This window comes from Lolium rigidum, chromosome 2 (genome assembly GCF_022539505.1).
Source record: "Lolium rigidum isolate FL_2022 chromosome 2, APGP_CSIRO_Lrig_0.1, whole genome shotgun sequence".
Lineage (NCBI taxonomy): Eukaryota > Viridiplantae > Streptophyta > Magnoliopsida > Poales > Poaceae > Lolium > Lolium rigidum.
The window spans coordinates 154,957,403-154,972,813 of NC_061509.1; the positions used below are offsets into that span (position 1 = coordinate 154,957,403).

Here is a 15,411-nt window from a genome sequence, read left to right on the forward strand (position 1 = left end):
TCGGTGAGAGTCACAGGTGTGTTGTACACAGTGAGGGATGCCATGAGCGAGTCAAACTCTTCGCCGAGTCCGGCGCTGATATAGCCGATGATCTCGTCATCGTCCAAGGGGCGACCTGCAACTGCCATCGCGTCCGCCAGGGCCTTCATCTTCTGGTAGTACTCGGACACGGACAGGTCGTGCTTCTTTGTTCCGGAGAGCTGGCACCGGATGTTGTTGATGGCCGCCCTGTTCTGGGCGGAGAACATGGTGTGGAGCGATGCCCACACGTCGCGCGCGGTGGTGTAGGACGTCATCTGCGCGAGGATGTCGACGTGCATGTGCGAGAGAAGCGCGCCGAGCACGATCTGGTCCTTACGGTACCAGACCTCGTACTCAGGGTTGGAGACTTGGCGCTGCTCCTTGCCCTCGCCCTCAGCCACCATCTTAGGAGGAGCTCTGATGGTGCCGTCGAGGTGGCCGAAGAGGCTGGCGCCGGACATGGCCGGCACGACCTGGGCCCTCCAAAGAGAGAAGTTGGTGCGGTCGAGCTCGATGGTGATGATGCCAGAGAAGGATGCTGCAGATGGCACGGACGTCATCGCTGCTGCAGTGAGAGCACCGGCGGAGGAGGTCGCCAGAGTTCCTTCGGTACCCATGGAGCGGCGGCGCGGAAGGTGGAGAAGAAGATCGTAGCTCTGATACCAAGATAAAGATTGTGTTTGCCGTACCTGGAGCGGCGGCGCGGAAGGTGGAGAAGAAGATCGTAGCTCTGATACCAAGATAAAGATTGTGTTTGCCGTACCCAAATAGGGTCAGCCTCCGGTGTATTTATATTGACATAGCCTTGTACATCAAGTTTACAATCTAAACAATAAAGACTGATTGATACATATCTACAGCTACCATCTATGAGAGATATGCTAACTAATACGGTTTACAGCCGGCACCCTTCAGTCCTTCACCATAGCCACCTCAATAGCACACCTCTGATTGTCACCCACCGTAACCACACCTGGGAGATCGGACGCCAAGGGTAAGTAGGGATGCGGAGGATCATCGGCGCGCTTGATCTCTCCGGCAGTCACGAACTAGAGCAGAACGACGTCGCGGCGGCGGCGAATCGGCGGAGGAGACCGACATGGTGATGTGCCAGCGATGTGGTAGAAATTCAGAGCTTTCCAGAGGCGTTCTGATGGTGGCGGCATCATAGGGGAATCAGTGGAGGAGACCGTCATGGTGCCGGGGCATTGGGAGGAGGTCCGACCTGGTCAGGTTCATGGCGCAGGGGACCTCCTCCGTGGCCGGCGGATCGTTCCTTTGTCGGCGGTCGTCGTTCAGGCACTCAGGCTTATCAACACAAATGCGTGCTTCATGGCGGCTCTGGTCTTTCGTGTGCCTGGTCTTTCATGTGCGCGCTATGTGCATCTGCCTCGCAGATGACAGTATGGAGACTTCGCATCTCAGAGCAGATGCAGTAAGGTGCGTATCCCCTGTGTATCCATCTTCCCTTAATTCAGATCGGAAGTAAAGAAGCAGAATTAAGGTGTTTCTCCCCGTGTATCCCTCTCCCCAATTCAGATCGAAATAAAGAAGCACCATCAACGGGGCATGCATAGCGAGCAGTGGCAGCAGAAACAAAAGATTTGAATTTGTGCTACACCTGTGGCATCATCTAGTGATGGACGACGAAGAGCTTATTTCCACTGGGCCTGCCAACAAGGAGGTAGCTGCAGATAGTGTGCGAGGGTTCGTGGAATTCCAGCATCCTGCTTCCTGCATCCAGGATGGCATCACTAGGTGTATCCATCACGGTCCCCTCCGGTGGAGCTCAAGCCTTGCTGTGACGTGGAGCAGGCTGATGAAGGACAACCTGATGGCCACTATATATCTTGGGTGAATAATCCAGGTAGCCCATATTACACCCTTTGCTCATATAGTGACCGTTTACTAAAGTTGTTCCACTGGTAGAACTGGGCAAAACTTCCAGTATAGTTTTATTGTGTCCATGCATTATAACGTGTTATCTGTGAATTGTCAATTTTGCATGTGTTTTCACTCTACAGATAAATGTTGAATCTAGGCGCGGCAGGTTACATTGTTCAGGATTTTGCAAGCAGTCAGCTAGGGTAAATGGAGAGTAGTGCATGTGTCCACCCTGGATTGGTGAGCGATCAATTTTTTTGCTACAACATCCACGACTGTAAATTTGAAGCGTCGGAGCCTACCTTGTGGTCATGTACTGCAAGACACATGCAATGTCTACTGCAAGGTAATAACCAATAATTACTTAGTTCTCACAGATTCCGAGATTCGCTCTTTGAAGATAAATAATAGATATGGTCGTAAAGTACTGTTGCCCGCTACTTTTGTCTTATGAAAATTTCAGAACATCCAGAGGTAACACCGTAACATAACCGTTGGTTTAGCTAGGGACTCCCCTTGACACAAATGCTACTGCTTAAAATATATCCCCATAGCAGTACAAGTAGCCATGTTACTCCTCCAATACTACTTTGCCTTCTCTCACAACTTCTCGACATCATGCTCGATTTCTCATGCTTGAATTGGCTAATTTATAGCTTGCATAAGATCTTTATCCTAAAATGTTCATGTGCATGATACTACAATTCATATCAGGGTTTAAATTATTCTTTAGGAACAGTGCTTTAAGTAAGAAGCAGGAAAGGGTTTCACCTAATATAGACCCTGACTCTTTGTTCAAATTACAGTGTACATGACCTCTTGATTTTTTTTTTAACATGAACTTCTGACAGTTGGTTTTGGATATCTTATAAAAGTTCTACTAGGGCCTCTCTTGCTCTGGTGATTTATCATATTTCTGTTTCAGTAGGACTACTCACGGTCTGGTACTTATCAATTTTTGAATCACATTTGGTAAACCCAAGTGTGTTACCGATTTCTATGTTTTCTTCAATTTAGCAGTACTAATTAATAATTAAGATGCAAACGTACCAGTTAAATTATAAAGAATTTCTTCTAAAAACTAAAAGTAATATGAAATTGTCAACATACTGTTAGGGTAGCAGTTAAATGATGTAGATTCAGTTGTTCATATCGAGAAAAGTCTAGATTAATTTGTTTCCTAGGAGGTGTCTTTATAGTAAATGATTGGTAGCATGATCATATATTTGGTTTGGAGGCCTACACTGTAATTGGGATTAGAAGTGAGGAATCTTGGTTAGTCCATCTACAGCTGACCAATGGGTGCATGCGTATAATAATTATTTGGTGGGTTGGGTTTGCCTTTTACTACTATCATTTCTGTCACTCAAGTAACAGTTTTACTGGATATGTTAAACTGTTACAATTTGACCGACCGATGAAATTAACTATTACAATTTTACAGATAAACGAAAGAGTTCAAACCTTATAAGCTATTTTCCTTGAACTAAACTTTTTTGTTATTATGCTAAGATTGCGCGGAGCATGCATATAGTTCACCATGATCAGTTGCAGTTTACTCTTTTTTTTTCTTGCTTTTCCTTATATTATGTGTACTATTATCAGTTACGGTTTGGTCATTTCCACTTGCTTTTCCTGTGTATGAGACATTAATCAAAAATCTGAAGTATGATCTTCCTGATTATGGTTTGTATGTCTTAGAAGCAGAGAGAAAGGGTGGAGCATGGTGGTTAATCTTTCCCGTGTTTGTTCTTCTGTTCTCTTATCCAATCTTCAGCCCTGGGAGGGGCGTTTCTTCACATTTCCGTTGCAAGGTAAGAGATGGATTTATTGGCTGCTTTGTGTTCAGCTCATGCACTTATTTATTCAGTTTTCTTTTACATGCACTCATTTGTTAATTTGAATCTGTCTAGTGGCTTATGCATAGGTTTAGGTTGGTCAATCTAATGTGTCTATCTGCACTCTCCAGCCTTCAAATTCGACCAGTGTTCATGGCTGACTGAAGATATGACGGTGCACGAAACCTAGAAGAGTAGTAATGCAAGCAATGTTGGTGAAAGATTTCGTACCTGAAGGGTCTCAGATGAATGTTGTTGTGCGCGTTTCCCAGATCTGGGAGACCATTGATCAACAACAAAATGTCTATGAACTGGAGTTCATTGTCGTTGACCAACTACTACTTTCTCAACATTGAGATACTCGATCCCTCCATCATTACCTACACAAGAGATCTAAGCAGTTAGCCTGGCCTTATCATCTAATTAGTTATCAATACTTACTCATCCTTTAGATAGGGAAAACTATAATAGTATATATCATCTGAGCTCATTTAATTATCTATTAGTGTTTGATCTACTCTCAACTGGCTTTACTTTTCAATATATTACAGCTAACTTAATATTTACATCCTTGATTTCGGCATCATTGCTTGCTAACTGAATATTTACATCCTTGAATTCGCCACCATCTCCTGCACACAAAATGCATGCATTTAGCTTGGAATGTATACTCTCAATTTTTTTACGCAGCACAACTAGCAATAAGTTTCAGCCTATAGTGCCACTAATTATCCGAAGATATGATGGTCGTGTGTACATGATCTGCTCGGCCCAAATGCAAGATAGCAGATCACCCGTAATAGATCAGAATTACCCAGAGCACAAAAATCACCCAGGTTCTAGCGAAACTTGAAAACTTTCCTCTGTATGTGATGATGCCCTCCCATGCAGAGGAAACAATTTTCTCCTGCCAGATTTCCAGCAAGGCCTGTGTACTAATTGCGTACTGTATTGTCCGCTGTCATGTTCTTTCAGTTCTTTCTTTTACTGTCTGGTTCAGATATTGTTGGAGCGGTGACGAGATTAACTAATCTTATCCCATGAAAGACAAATCAGGAACCAAAAAAAAGGTATACCTCCTCATCGATGGTATATTGCAAACCAAATTACATTGTTGCACTCATCAACAAATCTGGCCATCACTTGGAGTGCAAACAACATGAGAAAGAAGGCCTGCCAAGGAATTTCTCGCAGATAAACAATTAAGCTAGCTTTACTAGGTTTATCGTCTAACATGCTTATCCGTTGCACACTTCATATACCATTGTAGCAAACCACAGTTTTGACAGCCTATTTTTATTACAGCCGCTGCCATGTCTGCAGAAACATGGAAAGTAGGCAGCTAGGCTACAGACCTGCCTTCTTATCAGACAACCAGTTTGTCAAATTTTGGCATCAAGACCCCGATAATTGAGCTATCTTATGTAGTGATCCTTAAAGTGGACACATACAAGTGGCGCAAACTTCGCCATGCCCATTTAGAGACTCTGCAGCCTGACAAGAAATTGGGTCCCTTCTGAATTTATCTTACCATAATACCACGCTCTCCTACACGGTTCACTGCTAACTATTTCATCTGATATAAACAAAGCATTGCAAAGTAAACTTACCTTGCAGATGCAACAGCGAGTAGTATCGGTCCAACACAAGCTCATGTGCGGCATTCCTGTTCTGACCACCAGCCCGCTCATCACCAGCTCGCTCAAGAGACTCCTCTTCCTGAATCTAGCGGAGCCCCATCGTCTTTAGCGCCTGTGCGTCCAGGCCCGAATCTTAGCCAGCCTTCTCCTCCGCCCAGATTTCTACTATGTGCACCAGATCCATGTTCCCGTCCGCCATTGCCACCCTCCAAATCTCATCCCACCGCTGTTGCCCTCCCCTTTATAGCTCGATTCAGAGGATCAAATGAAGTACTAGGTCAGGGTTGGCATGATAAAGACAACAATCTGAGAAAAATGGTACAAAACGGCCAATTGCTAACAACAGTGAACATATATAAAATTGGTGTTAGGCACTCCATAATTTCGATTCCAAGTTCTACCACATATTTCTTCACAGTAGGCATGCAGGGGAGAATAACATACCCATTAGTTGCAGCTCAGCCCGCACTTGATCGAGGACACGGCCACCCGCCAGAAAAGTCACCGAAGAAGATCCGCAGAACCAGCTCTACCAAGAACCTTTCCCCGGCCAGCTCCAACGACACCCGCGGACCGACAAACTTAGGTACTATCCTCCACAGACAGCCTCCAAGAAAGATGAAATTTAGGGCCGCCCGCACGCTCACACTATCCTTCCCCTTCCTGCGGCAGAACAAGACGGCCAGGCCAACCGCGTCCGCAGCACCACACACATCATCGCTGCGGACACTGGCCGCATCACCAAGCTAGCAGCACCAGACGCTATCATGGACATCTCATCGGACAAAGCACCGGACGCTATCATTGACATCTCATCGGACAAAGAAGAGGGCGACGCACCCTACTGAAGATCTCCCCCTCCGCAGCCTCACACAGAGCATGCTTAATTTTGGTAAATAGAGGTGCCACCGCTCTTGATCTGCAGCTGTGCGCAGCCGACCTGCAGAACAAATTGCTAGCAGCCAGGTGTGATCCCCTTTTGTCTGCAAGCAAGATGTCTGAATGGTGGTGTTTTGGCACACGGGAATATATGCTTACTTTATTTTATAATACATGTTACACATATTTTAAAATTTTAAAAAATTGAAATGAAAAATTTGCATGTACACCTTCACGTGTTATGCGCTCACAAAATCGTTCATGAAAAATCTACGTGTCATATGATGTACATAAAAAAGATAAAGTTCAATGCTAAAAATTAGGCTTTTAGAAGATAATTTTTCTATTTTTTATATAGACCAAACAAAAATATTTGTTCCTCACGAAACTTGACGAATGCAGATATATTTAGAGATGTACATGTAGAATTTTTTGTCGAAATTTTTCAACATTTCAAAATATAATTTTTGGTACAGGAGCATATGCACCCGAAAGCCGAATTAAATTGAAAGAGTATATATTTATATCGCGGAGATATCAATTACACCCAGCCTATGCAACAATATATTGCCGTAATACCATTACGGAGGTCCACAAAAAGAAAGAAGAATTACAAAAAGAAAAGTCTCGTTATAATGATCTATTTCTTGAAATAACAACACTAACACCACTAAAACAATACTAGAAGTCCAGAGCGATGCCAAGAAGGAAATAGTGCACAACCGCCATCCTCACCCGATCATAGATCTTAGGTTCTCACCCTGAAAAATATCCTCGCTCTCAAAACAATGCCTTAAACAAAGACATTGCTAGACATAACAATTAAGACGAGACTTTGGATTACTTCTCCTGTCAGTCGTCCCCACATATGCCCTGTAGATATTAATGCCATACAATGAATGTACTTTGTGGTGCCAGACCCGGTCCCTCTGTACACCGCTAACAGTGCATAGGCGATAATATTTTGTTCACCCTGTGCCGTTAATTCGGACTTAATAAGATTTTCTACAAACAAGAGGACACGGGCGCGGCGTGCGCCGCGCCAATGCCTCCTAGTTATTCTCAACTAGATTTAGATGTGCGCCTTGGCGCACGATCCCGTAAAATTCGCACTAATTTACAGTTTGTATAACATCGATGAAAATCGAGTGGGTAAATGATAATACGTTTTCCGGTTTCACATAACCAAATCAATAAGATAAAATTAGGATAAAACGCACGAAATGATGAATATTACATTTAAATTACTCCATCGTTAATCCAAATTCTTGAATTTGTTTGATTTGTGGGTGCGTTCAAATTGGTTGATCCAGAATCATATGAAGCTCTTGATGATGGCTTTCTTAGTCCATCAATTGTTAGGTATAAGGTATAATATAGATTTTGAGGCACGCCTTGGCGCGTGACCCCGTCTTCAAAAATATAAAACATAGGTAAAAAGCGATGATATAGAGCTGAAGAACCCGAGACCGGCTTTTGTGAACCTGGGTGTATGTGAACCCACTTTTTCAAAAGTGGGTTTGTGATGTCAAAACATGTTACAAAAATCGAAACACAAAATGATTGCAAAGATGATCTCAAATATGTGCCCTGGACATGAGTTTCGTTCTGAAAAAACATTTTATTTTGCCTCGGCAAAAAAAGTGAAATTTTATAGGGCTATATAGCAGTATATATGTGACGTATTTTGTCTTTTTTAGATTTTGAAATAAAAAAGTGGTTTCTCCGCGAAAACTTTCTACGCACACATGGAACATGCATACGTACCCCGATATTTTTATTTCAGAATTTTTTCACATTTCAAAAATACATTTTCAACCTGGGTTCACGTGCACCCAGGTTCAACTGGGACTTTTCCCGAAGAACCCAGCATAGCATGTACTACGTATATCAAACCATAGAGACACTGGCGGACCTATGTGAGGGCAAAGCCGGGCCATGGCCCGCCCAGCCCATGAGAGGAATTTTGTTGTATGCCTGTGCCTCTATGTGTAAAGCCCAGTAACACAGTCCAGTCGACAAGAGAGCAGCTGATTTGTTCGGGGACTGCTTAACACCGACCTGGTCGGTACTTCCAGGGTACCGCACACCCTGCGTATGCCCAAAGTGGCCAGATGGGCCGGGGCCCAACAACATCAGGTAATACAGTTTTTCTTTTTTCGTTTCTTTTTCTTTTTTCGGCTGATTCTTTTTAGACCCGATTTTTTAAAATCATTTTATTTTTTCTGAAATTTAAATATTTTTAAAATTTGAAATTTTTTTCAGATTGGAACAATTTTCAAATTGCAACAAATTTTAAATTGGAACAAATTTTGAACAATTTTTAGAATGAACAATTTTTTCAAAAATTCGTTTTTTCTCAAAATTTGAACATTTTTCGAAAATGAACATTTTTAAAATTTGAACATTTTTTGAGTATGAACATTTTTCGGATATGAACAATTTTTAGCTTTGAACAATTTTCGTTTTGAACACTTTTCAAAATTTGAACTTTTCCGAATTTGAACAATTTTCAAATTTGATTTTTTGATTTTGAACAAAAATAAAAATAAACAGAAAAGAAAGAAAACGGAAAAGGAAAACAGAAAACAGAAAACAGAAAAAAGAAAAAAGAAAAAACAGAAACAGAAACAGAAAACGAAAAAGAAAAGAAGATGAAAACGGGCCAGGCCCAATACCCGACCAGGGTGTGCGGTGCCTGGTAGGCACCGACCTGGTCGGTGTATAGGATTTCCGGATTTGTTCCCGATTCAGTTCACTGCGTGCGCTCGGTTCGTTGTTTCCTGCTCCGGCTCTCATACACGGCTGCCGACCTGCCGCCGGTGACTGAGCAGCGAACGGGCGGAGGTAGTAGCCGAACTGCTGCTGGAGCCACTCGATCTGGAGACCGTCCAGCAGGGAGCCCAGGCGGCGAAGCCCTAGGCAGCAGACGCAGCCAAGCAAGCCGGCAGGTGGCCAGACAGCTAGCAGCGACGGCGATCCGGCCACAGCAGGCTGAAGTTCTTCTATGTCTTCTCTTATTTTTCTGCTCAAGTGCAAAGCCCGTAGCTGAATATAGAGGGTGCAATTTTGAAGGCTTACAGATGTGAAGATGTTATTGAAAATGTAAGAAGGGATTGTTTTTTGAAAGCAGAACTGTAGCATGTAACTATATGTCTGCATACATAGTCTAACTGAATCTCAGTATGCTTTATTTTGTTTTGGAACAATTGAGTGTTGACTAATGCATAGTTTGCGTACAAACTATATAGTTTAGAATTATAATTTTTTATGCTTTGATTTAGCTCGGCCCGCCCAAGAATTTTATTGTAGGTCAGCCACTGCATAGAGACCTACATCTAAGTGTCAAAAGTAGGGAAATATATTGCATATAGGTACATATACATGGTCCTAAGATAACAATAATCGAGCACAGGGTAGAGACCCATTTGGGTTCACAACAAAGCTGTTCATTATTTACATATAATAATACAAAGCATCAAACAAGAGCAACACGATGATAACAGAGGTCACTACCCAAAACGGAACATCGGAAGCAGCTAGTGCAGAAGGCGGTCAGGTTCTTAGTAATATACAGATACTTTCTTTCACAAGAATCATAGGACTAAAATAAGTAAGGTAAGGCTAGTAAGAGGTAGATCCACCAAGCATTGAAAATAAGTAGCTAATATACATAGTTTGGAGCAGACATGGTATACACAGTAGGGCAAAGGTAGAATACTATATGAACAAAAACAGAGTTGTCTAATTAGATGTCTTGGCTCACTTGAGCAAAATCCCACAACATGGTGTTTGTGGAGGACAAGAAGTTGGTGACTTGGGGTCGGCTATGCCTTGGATCTCCATGTGTTCAACACCAATTTGTATATGCTATGCACTACTATCGGTCCTAGAAAAGCTGCAATACCAAATAATCGTCAGTTAAGCAGCCAAGGAGAATTTTTTTAATAAAATACATAGCGATAACTCAGTTGTAAAGAGAAGTAGCTCAGATTTCTTATTTAGCAAGGAGGCAGATGTCAGAACTACGGTGGGCTCTACATACATGACAACGACACTAATATTTTTTTGGTAAAAGCAAAACTCAGGAGATATATAAGGTTGTACTTGGTACATACTACATAGATACAAATCAACATGCATCTCCAGATAGAGTTTCAAGCTGGAACCGCTAAGTGTTGGCCTCTCATAGTTGTTCTTGTCAAAGTCTACACTGCAATCTTCAAATCATCTCTTGCACATGCGAGAGCGAACCTCTCTGATAAAGCATATAAAATAATAGCGAACTGTGACATCAGTATACAAATGAAAATAGGGATTAACCAACGGATAACCAGCAGATCATGCAACGCAGGAAGACATAAGTTATAAAATGATACTTGCATTAGAATTCAAGAACTTATTCAAGACAGATGATGAACTGGTCCAACTTTCAAAGTTGGAGTGAAAACATTACTGTAAACATTCAAGGAGGAGCCTGGTATCAAGAAGGGAAAAAAGACACAAAGGGAAAATTCCAAATAAAAAAACAGTTTGTAAACCTTAAGAGGTTTCTGATTGCACTGTAAGGATGAAAGACCAAACATAACTAACTTTTAATATTTATTACTAACAAAGAGCCATCATGATGATAAAATACCGAAGTTGAAACTGTAATTGATAAGTACCGCAAAGTCACGTATATTTCCTCAATTGTTTCTGTACAAAATACTGATAGGCTAAATCTTTCCGTATGATTGTTTGTTGCATTGTTTATTCACCTTAAAGCCGTAAGTGTTATTATTATTTACTTCTGTTGGTTGTACATGAAAGGCGCAAAAACATTCTTGTTTCTGGAACATGGATTTGTTGACAGTCTTACTTATTCAGATATTCAGGTAAGAGCATGTCAGAAATAGCATATAAGTGGGCCACATAATAGTTGGATCTACACACATGCAGGGTGTACACCGACACATATACAACCAAAGATTCAAGCTAGGACCGTAGGATGTACTTTTCTTTAAAAGGAACGAACATTTGCAGAAAAGCAAATAATTTGTGAAAATCTTGCTGGGTACTCTTATAGTAGGATGGACCGCATAGGACTAATAGTTATAATTTGACAATGAAAGAACTTCCACCGATAAAGTGGCATACACAGATTAAGAACTTACTTTGATATGCACCATTCCCTTTCTTTTTCATCAAAAGATGGATCCCAAGCCTATGAACTCATCTTCCTCCATTCAACAATATCCCGAGGCTATGGAAGCAGTAACAATATATATAATAATCAGGTGAGTGCACATAGTATTTAATCGGGACACATTTAATATAATTTGAAGATTTTACATAACCAAGATTTGAAACATCATGATATCTTCTTTTACTATGGTCTATGTAACCAGAATACTTACTGAAAGCAAACATGTGGTACAAAACGAATACTTCAGTCTCTATAAATCATCGCTGAGGGTACATGAGAAAAATGTAAACCTTCTCTTAGTATACACACCATTGAAAAGAAACTTTTATAAATCTTCGTTTCAATTCATGTTTATTTGAAGGGGAGGCTAAAGGATTTCCCGATAATAGAGCTTTCCAAGCACTGAATTGCATAGTCACTTATATAACTACAGCATGTCAAATTACTATTACCTTAGACTTTGCTGGTAGATGTCGTTGTAATCAAGAGGAAGAGCAAGCGCACCTCGAGCATATGCGAACAAATTGACTCCAAGTAACCAATTATGTTTCCATTTTCATAATTTATTTAGTTTAACCATCGGTTAAAACTGGATATCTAAAAATATTGTAAGATAAAACATAAATGTATACGATTTAGCTACATAAACTAAGCTAATGTGTACAGTTTTTTGGTTAGACAAAATATTCACATCTAAAGCTAACGGATGCAGGATCTACCAGAATCCGGTGAGAAGCATCTAACCTATGGTCAAATATTTATTCAAAACAGCGAGCTCAAGGTAAGAACACTGAAAACTCAAAGCAGGGAAGACAACTAATACCAGCACGAAGTGATTCATCACGTTCAATCATGAACCTTTCGCTGGTTGGGGAAGGTCTATAAATAATCAAACTCCCACAAATGGAATGAGAAGTTGGTTCACGTAAATGAAAATGAAACCATCCTTGTTGAGGCTCCAAGACACAAACCCATCTAAAAGTTCATTTTATCTGTTTGCGACGCTTCTAAATTACTGAGGTTTTGTCTAACTTCCTCCACATACTTCCGTTCACTGCAGCGAATGGCAAAGAAAAATGTGAAGACAGGGGAATTGGGAACGATCTAGGGCATCGTCGAGCATAGACCAAAAAAATTCCAAGGCAAAGAAACAGAAGTTGTCTACAGAAGAAAGAATGGCAACAAATAGGCCTTACAACTACACACTGTATAAGAAAGGACGTGTTTTGGCCCATCGGAATCTATTCAGTCTAATCCGCAAGATTTTATGAGATGGGGTCATACGTTCTCTCTAAAAAAAACCTGAGATCATATGTATTATAAAGAAAATAATCTTCTGCACATACAGTAATATATAGCAAGCTATAAATATATCATTTCATAAGTATATCACTTTAAGGATTGGCACCAAGGACAGGAAACAAAATGTTAGGAAAGTGAGACAAAACCTCAATGACTATTTGGACACTATAAAATAGATAATAAGTACCATTCATATAAAAGTATCTAGAGATCAGAATCGGTAGCTAGGTAGATAATAACATAATTTGGTTGAAGTAATGCCAGAAAATTCAGATATTTAAGTTGAACTAACTAAACATACTCAAGTCTGATATGCAGCTGACCCAACATCCAGAGCACACTTTCTAGGTTACTGATGATCCTCGAGGAGCTCAAACCAGAAGAATCCTCAATATTAACCTGCATAGGCAGGAATGAAATTCCTGAAGTTGTGTCAACTGAAATCATGTCAATAGCCAGGTAATGTGTTTTTTAAGTCATGAATTTACTGGAAGTCTGGAATTAAGATTTAGTTTGTTACTTCCATTTGATTATTTGATGAAAATATGATTATCTCACCCAGTCATGTTCTTATTGCTTAATGTTTTGATCTATAATACTCTTACCATGCATATAAACTTTGCAGTCAGTTGTAGGGTGGATCTTCTTGAGCTGAAAAATCTAGCACACAAGGAAAAAAGGTTCTGCAGAAACTTAAATCAGGTCAAGCCTGCCACAAGAAAAGCAGGAAACCAAATGTTGGAAGTCTGAAACAAATCCACTGGTCCCAAATTTAAACCAACCAAAGGCAACTACAAAGTAAGTACATGAGACCTAAATCCAAACATGCTGCCTGTCCAACGTAACAACTCGGGAACCAAAGTTACCTGGCGTTGATCAATGGTGTATAACTTATCATCAGAAAATGGCACCTTGGAGTTGGGATCAAGGAGGCAAGCAGGCCAGCCAGATCATTATTCATATATCGAGGATACCTCAACGTGGTTGTGCTTGCAGATATAATAGTGGAGACCAAAGAGTTTGTTTGTCCAAAGTATGATTTAAACTAACGTCGGAGGACCATTCTATTAGGAGTTGTATCGTCAAGAACAACCACACAGTCAGCATATAGTTCGAGACGCTTCCGATTTAAAAGGAAGTTGTATGGTTGGACAATAATTTCACTCATTTTCAACTGATTTGGAAAGACACAAATATGTCTGGACAAGCTTCTTACTTCACGGATCATTTAGGGCGCCTAGCACATAAGAACCACACCTGAACAATGTTGGCAAGTGACTTCAGATCAGTGGTTTCTCTATCTTCTTTTGCCAAAAATAATTTTGAAATATGACAAGATTACTTAGCATATCTTCTATAGAATATATAATAAATAAGATGATTTTCCAATTCGAAACAGGGTTGCAAATTTCCCTGTTTATGGTCAACAGGGGTTGAAAGAATACCTTGGGGACAAATTCAAAGTGCCAGCCAGCGAAGACATGTTTTTTGCAGCACTCCACATTATTGTAAGACAACCATGACCTGAAATGAAACTGAAGGGCAACTGTTAAGAATAAGGAATCAAATACAAAAGCATCCAAATTCCACCCTATATTCAAATAAAGAGCAAGGAAAAATAGCAAATACAAAACTAATACATTTGCACTCTACATGATGGCTGTTCATACAAATAACAACAACTGTATTGCTGAAGAGCACTGGTAAGAACAAGGAATCAGAGACAAAAGCATGCAGATGCCATCCTATATTCAAATAAATAGCAAGAAAATAGCAAATAGAAAACTAATACATTTGCAAAGTACATGCTGGCTGTTCATACAAATAACAATAATTGTACTTCTTCAGTTGCAGTTTTATCAAGGTTATTTTCTTTCAACTTGCTAATTTTAATATTTTGTTTAAAATAAGATAGCCTGATTAAGAACCTAATAAACCATATAGAAAATATTAACTACATGTTCACCCTCCATCCATAAACATAAATTCATGGTTCAGATCGATATACACCAGTACACCTGCATGGACATTACAAAGCTAACATACCTGAGCTCATTACAGGTAAATTGCAGTAATATATTTGACCTCTGAGCACAAGATGCATATTATACATTGAATCCATTTTTAGAGAACGAAGGTGTCACATATAATCGGTAAATTTCCTCTCTTTAGAACAACACCGTTTTATCTTTCACCTAGAGCTATTGGGTGCAGATGGACAGTGACCTGTATGAAAAAATGGTCATTTCCAAGATGAATAATGGGTATTGTAAAGAGTATGAAGAAGGTGATAAAACGTAAAAGAAAAGGTAGAGCAGCAAACCTTGAAGTATTCAATTTCCAAATACAGTGATTGGAGATTACACTTAACCGAATCTTCACCACAAGCAATTTGAAAACTGAGAAATTGAGCAGTATTAGAGCAGATCTATACAGTAGCCACAAAAAAACTGTTAGATTTCTCAAAAGATTAAAAGCATAGAACTATCCAAAAAAATTGGTAAGAGAAAGAAGAAAAGAGGTTGTATCCTGTACAACAGCAGGGACATAACCAGATGCGATGTGCTTGGGGTGGACGCCGGCGTGGTGCTTGAGGCGGCCGGCGATGGAATTGCGCAGCGTCCAGGCGTGCTCGCCGGCGCCGGCGCCGACGTCCAGG

At 40.6% G+C, this 15,411-nt stretch overlaps 2 long non-coding RNA genes across 7 annotated transcripts; one reads left to right on the forward strand and one right to left on the reverse strand.

The window, feature by feature from the left end:
- Positions 1-1,732: 1,732 nt before the first annotated feature.
- On the forward strand, positions 1,733-4,309 carry LOC124687513. The gene is made up of 4 exons (XR_006998235.1): positions 1,733-1,888; positions 2,046-2,251; positions 3,607-3,719; positions 3,833-4,309. It is a non-coding gene; the product is annotated as an uncharacterized LOC124687513 (long non-coding RNA).
- A 5,406-nt stretch (positions 4,310-9,715) lies between these two features.
- LOC124692473 lies at positions 9,716-15,084 on the reverse strand. 6 transcript variants are annotated; one of them, XR_006999523.1, is made up of 6 exons: positions 14,198-15,084; positions 13,619-14,009; positions 13,358-13,461; positions 13,054-13,151; positions 11,662-11,700; positions 10,170-11,507 (listed from the first exon to the last, which is right to left on the reverse strand). It is a non-coding gene; the product is annotated as an uncharacterized LOC124692473 (long non-coding RNA). The 6 variants fall into 6 exon arrangements; XR_006999519.1 differs by having other exon boundaries at positions 13,358-14,009; XR_006999524.1 differs by lacking the exons at positions 13,054-13,151; positions 13,358-13,461; positions 13,619-14,009; positions 14,198-15,084 and adding an exon at positions 9,716-10,151 and having other exon boundaries at positions 11,419-11,507; positions 11,662-13,043.
- Between the last annotated feature and the right edge of the window lie 327 nt (positions 15,085-15,411).